The 15,363-nt window shown below is 43.1% G+C and overlaps 1 pseudogene; it reads left to right on the plus strand.

Annotated features, from left to right (window-relative positions):
• The first annotated feature begins 14,173 nt into the window (after positions 1 to 14,173).
• Positions 14,174 to 14,626, plus strand: LOC138164804 (mitochondrial import inner membrane translocase subunit TIM14 pseudogene; annotated as a pseudogene).
• The last annotated feature ends 737 nt before the right edge of the window (positions 14,627 to 15,363 follow it).

The raw sequence follows: 15,363 nt of genomic DNA on the forward strand, positions 1-15,363 counted from the left end.
CAAGAACTCAAGGCTTTTTACCCTCCCGGTCATCTTTCTCTGGACATGTTCTCAATTGTCCAGCTCCCTCCAAAAACTGTGGCGCCCAGAACTGAACACAATACTCAGCTGTGGTTCTGTCAGCACCCGCCATCCCACCATGTGAGAAGAGGAAAGAAGAATGACTCCAGCAGAAAATGGCAGCTTGCATTTAAGAACATGAATGGGAAAAGGATGTCGGCATCAGGATGAGGAACCTAGCCCAAGATAAGCCATGCTCAGGGGCTTGTTTCTTCCATTTCTATATGGCACGGCTAGACTGTGAGCTCCTTGTGGGCAAGGGCTTTCTTTTGCTTCTTTCTGTATCTCTGCCTCTTAGCACAATGCCTGGCATATGGTAGGTGCTTAATAAATGTTGATGGACTGATTGATTACCTGTGCATCTGAATGATACTTGGCCCCACCTACTCTGCATTTCCTAAAATGGATTCATGTCTTAACCTACAGATGGCCAACTCTGAACACCACGGAGGTGTTTGACCAAAAAAAGATTCTTTGTAAGCATAGAGCAGCTCAAGTCTCCCTCCCTTCCCTTGGCTCCCTCCCCTCCCACCCCTTCAAATTTGACACTCTCCCCAGGAAACCAATTTACAGTAAATTGCAAGGGAGTTTTATTTATCCTGTTGAAAGAATGTGGGAGCAGCTGTTTTTATTAGTGCCACAGCTGGTTCTTCAGTCATTGGAGAAAAACAATTATTGGTCTTCGCACAGCTGAACAAAGAAAGCCATGGCCCCATTATTGATTCTGGGGAGAAGCAGGGTTTTATAATGAGGCCAGAAAAAATGCAAAGAGCCCTCCTTCATCAAGGGAGGCAATTGGAGCTTCCAGGAAGGACCTCACCATCACCCACAGAGCCAGGCTTTGGTTACATAATTGAGGTAACCAGCATTCACAGGAGAACCAAGAGGTTCTTTCTCTTTCCAACTTAATCATCTTAATGGAGTTCAAGAAGTTTTGGGCACAGACCCGGGCATGAATGGCAAAGCAGAACCAGGATCAAGAGGCTGGGGGAGCTTGGCAGAAGCTTTCTCCCAGGCCTTGAACACTCTCCCTCCTGGCCTTATCCTGATGGACCCCCAAGTTCCCTTCTGGATTCAGCTGTAATGCCTCCTCCCAGGGCTTAGAACTTCTAACCTCCTTCTGTGAAAAAGAAAAATTACTGTGTATTTTGTCTCAATATATTTTGATTTTTGTAAATCGGTGTGTGTTGTGCATTTGTGTATGGTTTTATATATTTTGTGTATTTTTAGGGTATGTTTTTAATTTATTTAGTTGTATACATGCTATTCCTCCCATAGGAAGAAGGGAACACTTGTGTATTAGTGTCTATTATGCATCAGACACTTTATAAATATCTCATTTTATCTCCACAACTTTTAGGTGTAGGTGCAATTATTATCCCTATTTTCCAGTTGAGGAAACTGAGGCAGACAGAAGAGAAGTGACTTTTCCAAGATCACACAGCTAGGAAGCATCTGAGGTTAGATCTGAACTCAGGTCCTTCTGACTCCAGTCCCTAGAGTTATTGTGTGACACAGAACATAAGCTGGAGAGCTTAAAGCCAAGGGGTGATGACTGCTTTGGGCCAGGCTACACAAGGGGATTCTTGTTGAGATGTGGGTTATACTAGCTGGTTGCCTAGGTCTTCTCCAAATGTCAGCTGCTGTGATTGTGTCTCTATCATACCTTTCCCCCAACTTCTCTGCTACTTGTACAATCTCACTTCATCCCTTTGGGTCTAGGCTATCATTGAACCAGATAGCCTCTGAGAATCCTTCAAGCTCTAAATCTAGGGTTCTATTGCAAGTGTAGGGGTCAGCCTGGACAATTACCCCCATCTCATCCAAAGTAAGTATGATGCTATCACTGGCATGACAATCTGAGGCAAACCGACTTTTACTGTTCACTAGGTTTTAATAGGGGCAGCTAGGTGGTACAGTGGATATAGAGTGCTGGGCCTGGAGTCAGGATGACCTGAGTTCAAATCTGGACTCAGAAAATTACTAGCTGTGTGACCCTGGGTAAGTCATTTTAATTCATTGGCCTGAGTTTCCTCATCTGTCAAATGAGCTGGAGAAGGAAAAGGCAAACCACTCCAGTATCTCTGCCAAGAAAATCTCAGATGGGGTCACGAGGAGTTGAATATGCCTGGAAATGACTGAACAACAACTCCCCCATAGAATTTAGAGCTGCAAAGAACCTTTGAGATCATGGAGACCAAACCCCATATTTTACAGATGAGGAAACTTGAGGCCCAAAGAGCAGACGTGGTTTGGCCAGAATCACATGGTGAACCGAGAAGCCCATTGCTCTGGACTCTCGCTCTGGTGCCCTTTGCCCTGCACCAAACAAAACACTGCTGATTAATCGTCTGCCAGTCGAGGAGGGTTTCAAAGGCTTGGCTGTGGCCCCAGCATTTCCAGCCTCCCTCTGTCACTGTCAGCCCCATTCACCTCGCTGTGTCTCTAGTTCCCCACCTGGTGAAATGAAATGAATGTTTTCTCTCTGTGCAACTCGAAGTCCGAAGATTAATGAATCTTAAATCCACTGGAGATCCTAGGATAAGTGATCACCCGTCTGTCCTCTGTGGTGGTGTCTTTTCTTAAAAAATTTATTTGATAATTACCCCATATTGTTTCAGTGGAAACAGATCCATTAAAATTGGCTGCTTAGAAATGATAAATGGGAGGTTTGAGAACTCTCTCATTAATTTAATTAGCCATGACAAAATACAACACTCTGCCTTCCTAGGCCCCAAATGGATCCAAAGAAGATTTGGGGGTGAGGGGAGAGTGCTGTCACTGGAAAGAGAAATTAGTTTTGTTCTGCTGGGCCCCCGAGGGCTGAGCCAGGAACAATAGGAAAAAGTTGCAAAGAAGCAAATTAGACTTGAGAACAGGAAAATCTCCTCCCAGCCAGTGCTGCTTCAAAGTAGAGTGGGCTGCCTCAAAGGGGGGGCTACAAATATGGAAAAGCCACCTGGCCAAGTTGGACTAGAGGGCCTCCCCAAGCCCTCCTGGGTCTGAGTTAAACATCTAAAACTAACCAGCAAACAAAGAGGATCTTTACCAGCATTGGGGCTGATGGGATACCTGTTACCAGGCCACAATGGCCATAGTGTTGCCCAGGGGGTAGCTCCCATGTCAGCAGAATTTAAAACAATACCATGTGGAATGGGGAAAGAAAAATGGTTCTGGAGTCAGAGGACAGGACAGGGATAGGACCAGACCTGTGCTTTCATTAGGAGGGAACTCCCAGGTGGAGAAACTCCCTCTGCCAACAGGTTGGCACCTTCTCTACAGTCTTGCTTGGAGCGCTGAGAAGTTGTGTCTTACACCAGTTGGGTCACACACCAGCATGTGTCAGAGGTAGGACTTGAATCTGGTTCCTTGTGGCTCCAAGGGTATCTTTCTAGTAACTGCCACAAGAGCCCAAAGACCTGGGTTCAAATCTCATCTCTGGTGCTGAGTACCTGCATGACTTCTGTTAAATCAATTGGTCCCCCTGGGCCTCCATTTCCTTATCTTTAAAATGTGTGTGTGTGCCTCAATTGCCTCAAATCTCTCTTCCAGCCCTAGGTCTATGAGTCTGTTTCTTTACTCTGTATTTCCATCTATGCAATCACAGCAGCTCTCTGAGGCTTCCTAGCACACAGGTGCTGTTGATGCACGTTCTGGTGGTGAAAGTATCTCACAGGTCTGCAAAAACTGAAGGACACTGTCCTGGGAGCTCTCCACTTGGTGTACTTGAGTTGAACAGGACTCATCCAGAGTCTGGACCTCTATTCGCTGGCTCAGAATGGGGCTGACTTACACTTATAAAGAGCAGCATCTTGTGGGGCCCAGCAGATTCAAGAGGACCATCAGGGGATCATGGGTTTGGGATCATGCCCATTCCCAACTGTCCTGGGCCGAGAATGAGGACAGCAGGAAGGAGAGCCCAAGCCTTTTTAAGTCTTGTAAATATACTTCAAGACTCAGAATGAGCAGAATTGGTCAAAGCTAAGACCAAAACTATTCACCCAACAAACATGGATGCTAGAGGCAAAGAGGGAGCTTTTATTAGAATATAAAGGGTCTTAAAATAAGGTAGGAAACAATGTTTAAATGGACTTAACCGGTAGAGTCCTGCTTCCTCAAAGGCTGTTACTGTTTAATACAAGTAAGAGGAAGTGATTTCTCTCACGGCTGAGAGAATACCAACCCAAGATACGGCAGGAAGGAAGAAGGTTAAGTTTGCTGAAAACTCTAGGAAATTCTACAGAGGCAAGACATAGGTTCTTAAACGCCGATTGGAGTCTTAGTGTCATAAACTTTTAGGGGAAGCTTGGCCCTTCATCATGTCTTGATTTTCAGCAGCTGCCTCCCTGCAACCCCCACCCCCACCCCCACCCCTCAGCCTTCTCTTCTCCAAGAAAAAAAATGCCTAGGTCCTTCCCCTGATCCAGACATGACCCAAACTCCATCTCCAGAAGCTCTCCGGCCTAACGACATCCTGCCTAAAACACTCATAACTCACGGTGCAGATTTTTTGAGTTCCTAAGAATTTAGTGACTTTGGAAAATGGAAGTAAATGAAATCCATTAAAGTATTTGGGGTTGGAAGAGAAAAGGAAAAAAAAATGGAGGAAAGGAAGGAGTGTGGTAGGGTTGCTGAAAACCAGAGAGTAAACAGGATGAGAAAGTAAACATCAAAATTTTGGATTCAGAGTGAGGAGTCTGAGTTTCTTGCTTCAATAATAACAATAATACATGACTTTATATGGCATCGTAAAGTTTACAGTACTTCAAGGATTCATTATCTCACTTATAACTTCCTCTACCAAAATGGGTGGTAAGGTCATAGCAGAAAAAGTATTGCATTTGGAGTCCACAATTGTTTATTCATCCAACTCTCTATGACCCATTTGGGGTTTTCTTGGCAGAGATACTGGAGTGGTTTGCCTTTTCCTTCTCCAGCTCATTTGACAGATGAGGAAACTGAGGCAAACAGGGTTAAGTGACTTGCCCAAGGTCACACTGAGGCCATATTTGAATTCAGATCTTTCTGACTCCAGGCCTAGTGCTCTATCCACTATGCCACCTAGCAGCTCTTGGAGCCCAAAGACCAAAGTTCAAATTCCAAATCTGTGACATCTCACTATATGACTTTTAAAAAGTCACTTCTTGAGGTGGCTAGGTGGTGCAGTGAATAGAGCACCAGCCCTGGAGTCAGGAGGACCTGAGTTCAAATCCGGCCTCAGACACTTGACACAATTACTAGCCATGTGACTTTGGGCAAGTCACTTAACCCCAATTGCCCTCCAAAAAGAAACAAAACAAAAAAAAAAGTCACCTCTCTCCTGTTTCCTAAGGTTAGATGAGACATTCTCCAGGCTCTCTTTTACCATGGAATTCTATGTGCCTAAGAGCCCTCTGTGCCTCAAGAAATGCTTCTCTGGGTCTCAGTTTTCCTATCTGTAAAAAAGAAGGGTTTTGACTAAATGACCTCTGAGATTTATTTCAGCTCAATGATTCTGTGCTGTGACCAAAACAAAAGTTCTCTCCTAGTTGCCAACCCTCCAGTAATCAGCCTCTTGTCATTCATCAGGGCTGCTACCTACCTTCTCTTTTTAGGGAATTGTAGGCAAAATTGCTAAGAAGACTTCACTCTAAGCTTGCTAGAAGATAGATCTTTGGCTTCCCTTGAAGGTACCACTCATAGCCAGTATGGATCAGAGACCCTGGCCTATCACTGATAGAAAACAATTCCTGCCAAAGTAATACTATATTAATTCATTGATAATAGTAGCTAACATTTCTTTAATGCTTTAAAGTTTATGGAGTACTTTACATACATTATCTGCAGGTTCTAAAGCTGAGGTCTGTGATCTCAGGGCATCCTGGGGAAACACATTACATCTTCATTTTCACTAACATCTACCTGAAATTTAGCATTTCCTTCAATCATTTAAAAAATCTTAATTCCCCAAAGAAGGGGTCTGTAGGCTTCACTAGACTGGCACAGGGTTCTGAGACACAGAAGAAGCTTAAGAGCTTCAGGATTATCTCATTAGAACTCCCTAAAGAAGTAGGTGTTATTATTGACCCACTTTATAGATGAGAAGAAAGAGTCAGATGGATGAGGTGGGAGGCATGTGGCAACATAATTGGTGTCAGAGGTAAAAGTAGAATCAGGTCCTTACCGTGTCTCAGCCCCAGGGCTCTTTCTCATCTAGGAAACTCTGGTGAGGGTGCTGTTGGTAGAACTGAGAGTTGATTATCAGTCATTTGGAACCATTTCTCCCAAGTTACTAAGTTGGGTGTTCCTTTAACCCAACAACACCGCAGTTAGGCCTGCACTTCCAAAGAAATGAAACAAAATGGGAAAGGGACCCATACATGCAAAAAATATTTATTTTGTGGTGCAAAGAACTAGAAACTAATGAGGATGGGTGTCCATCAATTGACGCTGATAGAGAGAAGGTCCAAAGGCCATTCCTGTGTGGAAGTCTTGTGCCCAGAGCACTAGGAATCCAAAGGTCTTTATAGCACAGACCTTGCTCTCAAGAGGCTTACGATCTCCTCCCGAGCTAGCCCAACTATCTGTGCACAGTAGACATTTTTACACAACTTACTCGGTTTGGCTGAATGAGAATGAATGACAAAGTTTAGTTCTGAAGACTTCTTGGGGAGTGAGTGAGGCTGTGTAGAGAAACAGTGACCTCTGCTGGCGCTACTACTAAAGGAAGTTTTCAGAAGAGAGAATCACAAATTTCAGCATCAGCGCTATACTTGAAGAGGAATCAGTCACAACATCTCCCCACTACAACTGATCATCCAGCCACTTCTGGAAGACTGCCAGTGAGAAGGGAAGGCCTGCCTGCCTGTCCCGCCCCACCCAGGCAGGCAGCCCACTCCTTACTGTGGCATTATCTTGGACATCCAGTCAAAATTTGCCTCCTCTACCTCCACCAATTACTTCTGGTTCTTCCCTCTGAGAATACCTAAGCTAATTTAGTCATTTATTTTGTAATTTATTTGCATATTTATATATGCTAATTTATTTGCAAAATAAGAGTTTGCTTGTCTTTGAAGAAAAATACAGTTTAAAGATAAGTGTATCGTGATAGATAGATAGATGGATAGAGACAGACAGATAGATGATGGATGGATTGATAGATAGATGACAGGGGGCAGAGCCAAGATGGTGGTGTAGAAGCAGGAAATTCCGTGGGCTCCCCCCATAACCAACTTAAATACCTATAAAATATGATTCTAAACAAACTTTAGAGCTACAGAACCCACAAAGTGACAGAGAGGAACAAACCTCCCACTGAAGGCAGCCCGGAAGGTGGACAGGAAGGGTCCATCGCTGCACGCTGGGAGCAGAGCCCAGCCCTGCATGAGCCCCTGGTTTTAGCCCCAGGGCAGCCCCGATAAGCGGTTGCAGCTGACAGACTTCTGGAGAGTGGATCGCCAGCAGATGTGGCGGTTTCCAGAAATATCAACCCACAAATGCCAAAGACAAAGTAAAAGGTCAGTGAAGTTCTCTGTTGGAACTGGGGGGGGGGAAGGACGGAATGTGGTCTGGACTCGGTCCCCAGAGCAAGAAGTGATGGAAGTGCCACTGCCGTGTAGCCGCCTCCATGTGGATGCTTCAGAGGTCCTGGCCTGCAGATTGTAGGGGGACCAGGCAAATGTTCAGGGGGTAATCACTCTTGCCTTGACCTGCCTGGATCTGGATTGCTGTCTTGGGTGGAGGTCCTGGGGTGTGTGACCAGTAAACCAGAGCTTGTGGGGGGATTACAGAAAGGGCACCCAACTAATAGCTCCAACAGCTGTGAAAACCCCAGTGATTTGGGGACAAAGCTCTCCTCCCTGGAAGCAGAGTTCTACTGTGGCAAAGAGCTCAAAAGTCAAGTAATTGGGGGCAGCCAGGTAGCACAGCAAGTAAGAGCACCGGCTCCAGTATTGAGAAGACCTGGAGATTGAATCCTGGGCTCAGACACTTAGCACCCACCCAGAAACACCTGGTAGTGTAACCTTGAGCAAGTTACTTAACCCCAATTGCTTAGGGGTGGCCAGGTGGCTCAGCGAGTAAGAGCACTGGCTCCAGTGTTGGGATGACCTGGATCAAATCCGGGCTCAGATACTCAGCACCACACCCAGAAATAATAACTGGCCATGTAACCTTGAGCAAGCTACTTAACCCTGATTGCTTTAAGAATGAATGAATGAATGAATGAATGAATAAATAAATAAATGAATGAATGAATGAATGAATGAATGAATGAATGAATGAATAAATAAATAGATAGATAAATAAATAAAGTCAAGTAATTGAGTGGCAACATGAGCAAGCAAAGGAAGCAAAGCAAGCACAGCAATCCAACTTTAGATTCCTTTTTCGGGGACAAAAAGATCAATGCATGGAACAGGAGGAAGACAATGAAGTCAGAACTCCTGCATCAAAAGCTTCCAAGAAAAATATGAACTGATTACAGGCCATAGAGGAGCTTAAGAAGGATGTTGAACATCAAGTAAGAGAAATGGAGGAAAAAATGGGAAGAGAAATGAGAATGATGCAAGAAAATCATGCAAAGAGAGTCAACAACCTGACTGAAGAAAGTAACACCTTAAAAAATAGATTAACTCAAATGGAAAAAGAGGCCCAAAAAGCCAATGAGGAGAAGAAAGCCCTAAAAAGCCAAATTTGCCAGATGGAAAAAGAATTTCAAAAGCTCACTGAAGAGAATAATTCCTTCAGAATTAGACTGGAGCAAATGGAAGCTAATGACTTTATAAGAAATCAAGATACTATTAAACAGATCCAAACAAATGAAAAAATAGAAGGCAATGTGAAATATGTCATTGGAAAAACCATTGACCTAGAAAATAGATCCAGGAGAGACAATTTTAAAATTATTGCACTACCTGAAAGCCATGATCAAAAAAAGAACCTTGAAATCATCCTTCAAGAAATACTCAAGGAAAGTTCCCCTGATATTTTAGAACCAGAGGGCAAAATAGAAATTGAAAAAATTCACAGATCACCTCTTGAAAAAGATCCCTAAAAGAAAACTCCTAGGAATATTATAGCCAGGTTCCGGAGCTCCCAGATTGAGGAGAAAATATTATAAGCATCCAAGAAGAAGCAATTCAAATACAATCAGGATAACACAGGATCTAGCAGTTTCTACATTAAAGGATCGAAGGGCTTAGAATATGATATTCTGGATATCAGAGGAGCTAGGATTAAAACCAAGAATCACCTTCCCAGCAAAACTGAGTATAATGTTTCAGGGGAAAATATGGTCATTCAATGAAATAGAGGACTTTCAAGCATTCTTGATGAAAAAAAAAACAGAGTTGAACATAAAATTTGATGTTCAAATACAAGAAGAAAGAGAAGCATGAGAAGGTAAACAGGGAAAAGAAATAATAAAGAACTTATCAAAGTCAAACTATTTACATTCCTACGTGGAAAAAATGATAATTGTAACTTATGAAACTTTTCTCAGTATAAGGATAGTTGAAGGGTATATATATACACATATATACATATATGTATATACACACACATATATATATACACACATACAGATTTATGTCTATATAGGAGGGTATATGTGAATATGAGTACATATGTGAGTGTGTGTATATATGTGTACAGGTATATATAGACAGAGGGCTCAGGATCAATTGAATAGGAAGGGATGATATTTAAAAGGTGAAATTGAGAGGTAAGAAAGAAATATAATGAGAAGAGATGAGGAGAGACAGAATGGGGCAAATTATCTCATTTAGAAGAGGCAAGGGAAAACTGATACAATGGAAGGGAAGAACAGGAATACAAAAGGGAATGGGTCAACCTTACTCTCATTGAATTTGGTTTAGGGAGGGAATGACATACACACTTAATTGGGTATCTTGCCCTACAGGAGAGTAGTGAGGAAGGGAATGAGAGGGGGGATGATGGAGGGGAGCACAGGTTGCGGGGGGAGGGTAGTTAGAAGCAAACACTTTTGAAAAGGGACAGGGTCAAAGTAGAGAATAGAACAAGTGGGGGGTGGGGGTGGGATAGGATGGAGGGAAATATAGTCAGTCTTTCACAATATATCCACTATGGAAATGTTTTGCCTAGCTACACATGTACAACCTATTTTGAATTTCTCATCTTCCCAGTAAGGGTAGATGATGAGGGAGGAAGGGAAAGAATCTGGAACTCAAAGTTTTAAAATCAAATGTTTAACAAATATTATTATTATTATTTTACATGCAACTGAGAAATAAGATATACAAGCAATGGGGTATGGAGATACATCTTGCCCTACTGGAAAGTCGGAGGTGGGGAAGCGGGACGATATAGGAGAGAGCAGAATGGGGAAGGGATTATAAAGTGGGATCACTCTTTTGGGGTGGTGGGTAGGGGAAAGATAGGGAGAAAATTTGTAACTCAAAATCTTGTGGAAGTGAATGTTATAAACTAAAAATAACTTTAAAAAAGATAAACCAGTTTAAATAAAGTAAAAAAATGAAAAAAAAATTTAAATCTCAATATCTGTCTTGACACTATGATCCACTGCTTCTCATATTAATGATTACTGTTATTAAAATGGAAACGGCAAGCCTGGTGTCCCTCCAAGGGCTATCATGAAGATCAAACGAGCTGCAGCCACCTCTCCCATCCACTGCTCTCTGCCTCTATTTATGCACTTGGACCAGGTCTTGATCCTTCTCAGGGGACTAGAAGAAGCAGGAAGCGAAGCAGAGCAAAGCCCTGCACTAAATACTATGCATCTTTTTAATAAGTATTTCCTTTCATGCATATAGAGAATTTGGATAAATTAGAGGTCTTTTCTGTATTGGCTAGTTGTCAGAAATTTTCTTAACAAGAATTAATGTCTTTCAAAGTCTAAAAATTTAGAATATATATATAGCACCTAGGTTCCCTCCCACACTTGTTCCTTTCTCTGCTCCACACCATCTCCCTCCCCCCAAAAAAAAGCTAACCTGGGTTCAAAATACTTTGTGGGTAAGAAACATCTCCAAACCATAGCTTACCAGCCCCTGCCCAACTGTTTACTTTTGCTAGTCAGCCAGAGGACACACTTAACTCAAAGCAAAGGCATTTAATGAATTAGCATAGGAGAAAAAAAATCACAACAGAACAGTCCTCTCATAACCATTGGGCTCACTTTTCCACAAATACATACATCCTCAACAGAAAGAAGACATACACATAGGTTACCTTGAGTCAGTCATAACATACACATTCATTGTCAGAGCACATATGCAGAGGGGCGAACTACACCTCCAGTGTTGACAGCTACTGATAATCTTCTGGTGGATCTGCTGCCCACCAGGCAACACATATCTGCTTTTAGCTGGTATTCCGCTAAGCAGCCATCTTCAGTGCCGCTTAACACACTGTCCACCATCCACTGGGATGCTGTGATTGTCAAGCCTATCCCATGCAGGAGATGTAACTACAGGTCTTTCAATCAGCAGCTATGAAAATTTTCCTTTCAGTCACACTACTCACAGAAGGTAGTGGATGACCAGGTTAAGATCATGTCTGTTCTTTGAACTTTTCTTTCCTCAATGTCTTCAACTCAACTATCTTCTGACTTATGATCAGGCACATACTTCATTTATTAATTCTTGAGAGAGTAGGACTCTACTCTCTCAAATGGAAAAAAAAAGCATTTGAGTGAAATTGGCCCCTGTTATGTTCCTCTCTTCTATACACATCATAACAGCTTGGAAATGCCATCATAATGGTTGGGGAAAATTGAAAATGCTGATGGTATTTATTCCACTTTCCCCTAGCAACAAATCATAGCCTGATTTTTCTCTCTTCTACCAAAGCAAAAACATCAGAGCATGTGTGAGGGATTTTTGTTTATTGTCTAATTTTTAAGTTATTTCAAGTGTTTTGTAACCATAAAACACCATATAAATGTGAGTTGTTCTTACTCTAGTACTGAAGTCCTGCAAGTCTATGTTATAGAAGCATTCACTCAAAACCCATTTTCCTTTCTTGCCAATGCTCAGGAACAAATATTATATTTCAGGACTGGGGGCTTTGGGAGGCAGCTGGAGGTGATTGACACAGTTTCCCTCTATTTCATTCATGGCTAATAGGTGAAGTTCCAGCTCTTGATGAGAGACAGCTTTGCCATTTTAAATGCATTGTGGAGATCACATAGTGCTCACCAGCAGGCAGGGCAACAGATGTACCAATTAATTTCTCTTCTGGCCCCTCCTACCCTCTTTTGACAGGAACTCAGAAAAGATGTTGACAAAGGGATGAAGGCTTTCGCTTCCCCCAGATGTCAGGGGTGTGGGAGGAATGTAGGCTGGGCACTAGCCAGAGCCAGAGACTAGAAACAGGAGAGTTGCTAGGACTGGTTCTGCTTCTCTTGAGGGGTATAATCTAAGCTGCTTCCACAAAGTCCATGGCAGGGCTGTCCTTTGGTGTGTGGAGAGCCCCAAGGCCACCCTAGGGAGTACAAGGCCCCCAAGGGGGCCTAGGATGACAACTTGGTAGGGAGGATGCTTTTGGAAAGGAGTTGAAAATGTAATACTTGCGTTTATAAGGATTGTGGGCCCTAAGGGATGTGGGAACCAGGGCTCTTTCTAAGAATTGTGTGGCCTGAAGAGAGCTGTAAATAAAGCAGAAAAGCAAGAAGGATGTCCGTCCTTCCTTCCTTCCTTCCTCTCTCCCTCCCTCCCTTCCTTCTACAACCCCTTCTCCTGTGTCTTATGGTCTAAGAGCCTGCATTCCTCATGAGTTGGAAGAGAAGGCTAGCCCAAAAAGAGAGTGAAGGAGTATGATCATGGCCTGACTGAGAACAGGGGAAGAGGTCAGGGTCCTTCTTGTATGAACCTACAACCACTGGAGTGTGGCCCTTGGCACTACAGTCATGAAGTCCCTCCCCAACTGATTTTATTAATCAATGAATCAATCCATCTGCATTGTCCCAATTTAAAAATCAAAATAATACAAGTTTTAAAAGTTTCTAATTATCCTTGTGGCTCAAGATTGTCCCTACAACATTCAAGGGTGTCCCCAAGGCATCTGGAGTCCCAGAGTAAACCAGTCCTCTGTGGACTCCACCTCACCATTTCTATGCAGGTAAAATGATGTTAACTGTATTTGATACATTTGGAGGTTTGAGTTTAGAAGATGTGGCTCTGCTTCTTGTGTGACCTGGAATAAGTCATGTGACTTCTTGGTGACTCAGTTTCCCCAACTGTAAAATTATAGGGTTGGACTGGATGACTTCTAAAGGCCCTTCCTGGCTGAGTTCACATCCTAAGATGCTACAAAGGAGAGAAGTCACTGAGGATCAGCCTAAGGAGACCTCTGGAAGTTCATTCATCATAGAATCAGAATCTCAGAGTTCAGAGGAACCTCAAAGGGCATCTAGTCCAGTCTGTATGTGAATAGCAACCCTTGACAATCCTTGCCCCCACACACAAACACACCCAACCCTACATGCACATATATGTACATGACCCTTATACACAGAGTGCATGGTAAGAATGAGAAATACAAAGGATTCAAGGGTGCCCTGGATCCCACCAAATGATTGGCAAACTGGAAACTGACACACAGATCAAAGCAAAGACCCTGCTGTCCCAGCCCTCCCTCTACCATTGCCCATCCTCGGGGCTCTGGGACAGGGACAATGTTCTATTAGCTTCATGTTTCAGGTCAATAGATGGCCACTCAGCAAAGAATCAATGAAATTCAAAGGCAGAAGAAACCTATAATAAACCATGAAGTCCAACCCCTTCATTTTATATTGAGTAAGGTGAGTCCCAGAGACATCACCTAATATCACCCAGAAAACTCGCAGTAAAACCAGGACTCCGTGGAATTCTTGACTTTTGTTCAATGTTCTTTCCACCACATCATATCCCTTTCTTTGGAAGATCAAGAGACCTCAGAATGTAGAACATCCAAGCTAAAGCAAGAACAGAAGGGCCAGGCAGCCCGTGGTGCTTGGTGGTCACGTGCTTCCTCCTCGCTGTGCGGGATCTGAGGCCGCCGCTGCGGGGCCGGAGCCGGCCCAGGCCCTACGCAATGCCTCTGGGCTGGGATGAGCTGCAGCTTTGCTGCCTCAGGGCAGCGCGGTAGCTGTGGGGCTGATCATCGCTGCTGCAGGATTTGCAGGCCAATATGTTTTGCAAACAATGAAGCATATGGAGTCTCAAGTAAAGCAAGCTATTCGAAGTCTGCCAAAATGTGCTTTCAGTGGTGGCTATTACAGAGGTGGATTTGAACCCAAAATGACAAAGCGAGAAGCTGCACTAATATTAGGAGTCAGCCCTACAGCCAATAAAGGGAAAATCAGGGATGCTGACCGACAAATCATGCTCTTAAACCACCCAGACAAGGGAGGATCTCCTTATATAGCAGCCAAAATCAATGAAGCTAAAGATTTATTAGAAAGTCAAGCTAAGAAGTAAAATTAACACACAGATAATTTTAAATCTATATATACATCAATTACTTTATGTATAGGAGTTCTGATGTTTTATAATAACTTCATAAAAGCTGTAATATTTCTTTAAAAAAAAAAAAAAGAACAGAAGGGCCAGATGGAGCCAGGAGAGCTGGGGACATCCACTCCCTACCCCCATCCATTGTTCTGTATTCCTAATTTGCTGTGCATTCTTCCCAGCAACAAAATCACTAGTCTTCCTATAAATACTGAAAACAATCTGAAGAGAACACTAGGTCTATTTGATATTTTTAAGTGGTTATCTTTATCCACAGGACATCTGGACTAGTATTCTATATTTAAGTGTGTGGCAATACTAGATTACATGCCTAAAAACTCATACCTTCAGTCCTATGAAGCTATCACCTAGGGACAGGGATTGAGACAGTGCCTTCATTGGCATTGGGAACTCCCAGGTGTGGAAATGCCAGCTACCAATACAGGCCAGCACTTTCTCTGAAACTTATGGTTTTACAGAGTTGCCTTAAGAGGTATCAAACACACAGTCCATGGACATTATGTAGCCCACAACACTCCTGAGCACAACCCGAACTGGACCAATATGGCCCAATGAAAAGAGGTGGGAGTCATGTGAATGGAGAGAAAGGGATGAATGTGAAAAATGTCATGGGCAACGTTTGGCATGATTGGGTTTGGGGAAGACAGGGAAGAGTTGAATCCAATTCTTAGCTTGTGAACCTGAGAGATGGAAAGAATGGTGGTATCTTCAACAGGAATAAGGATATTTGGAGAAAGGAGAGTTTAAGGGGGAAAGAGAATGAGTTCTGTTCTAGATATGTAGGGTTTCAGATAACTACAAGACATCC

The sequence above is a fragment of the Petaurus breviceps genome, unplaced genomic scaffold, assembly GCF_028583685.1.
Source record: "Petaurus breviceps papuanus isolate PSGF00001 unplaced genomic scaffold, PetGlider_PUasm1.0 207, whole genome shotgun sequence".
Classification (NCBI taxonomy): Eukaryota; Metazoa; Chordata; class Mammalia; order Diprotodontia; family Petauridae; genus Petaurus; species Petaurus breviceps.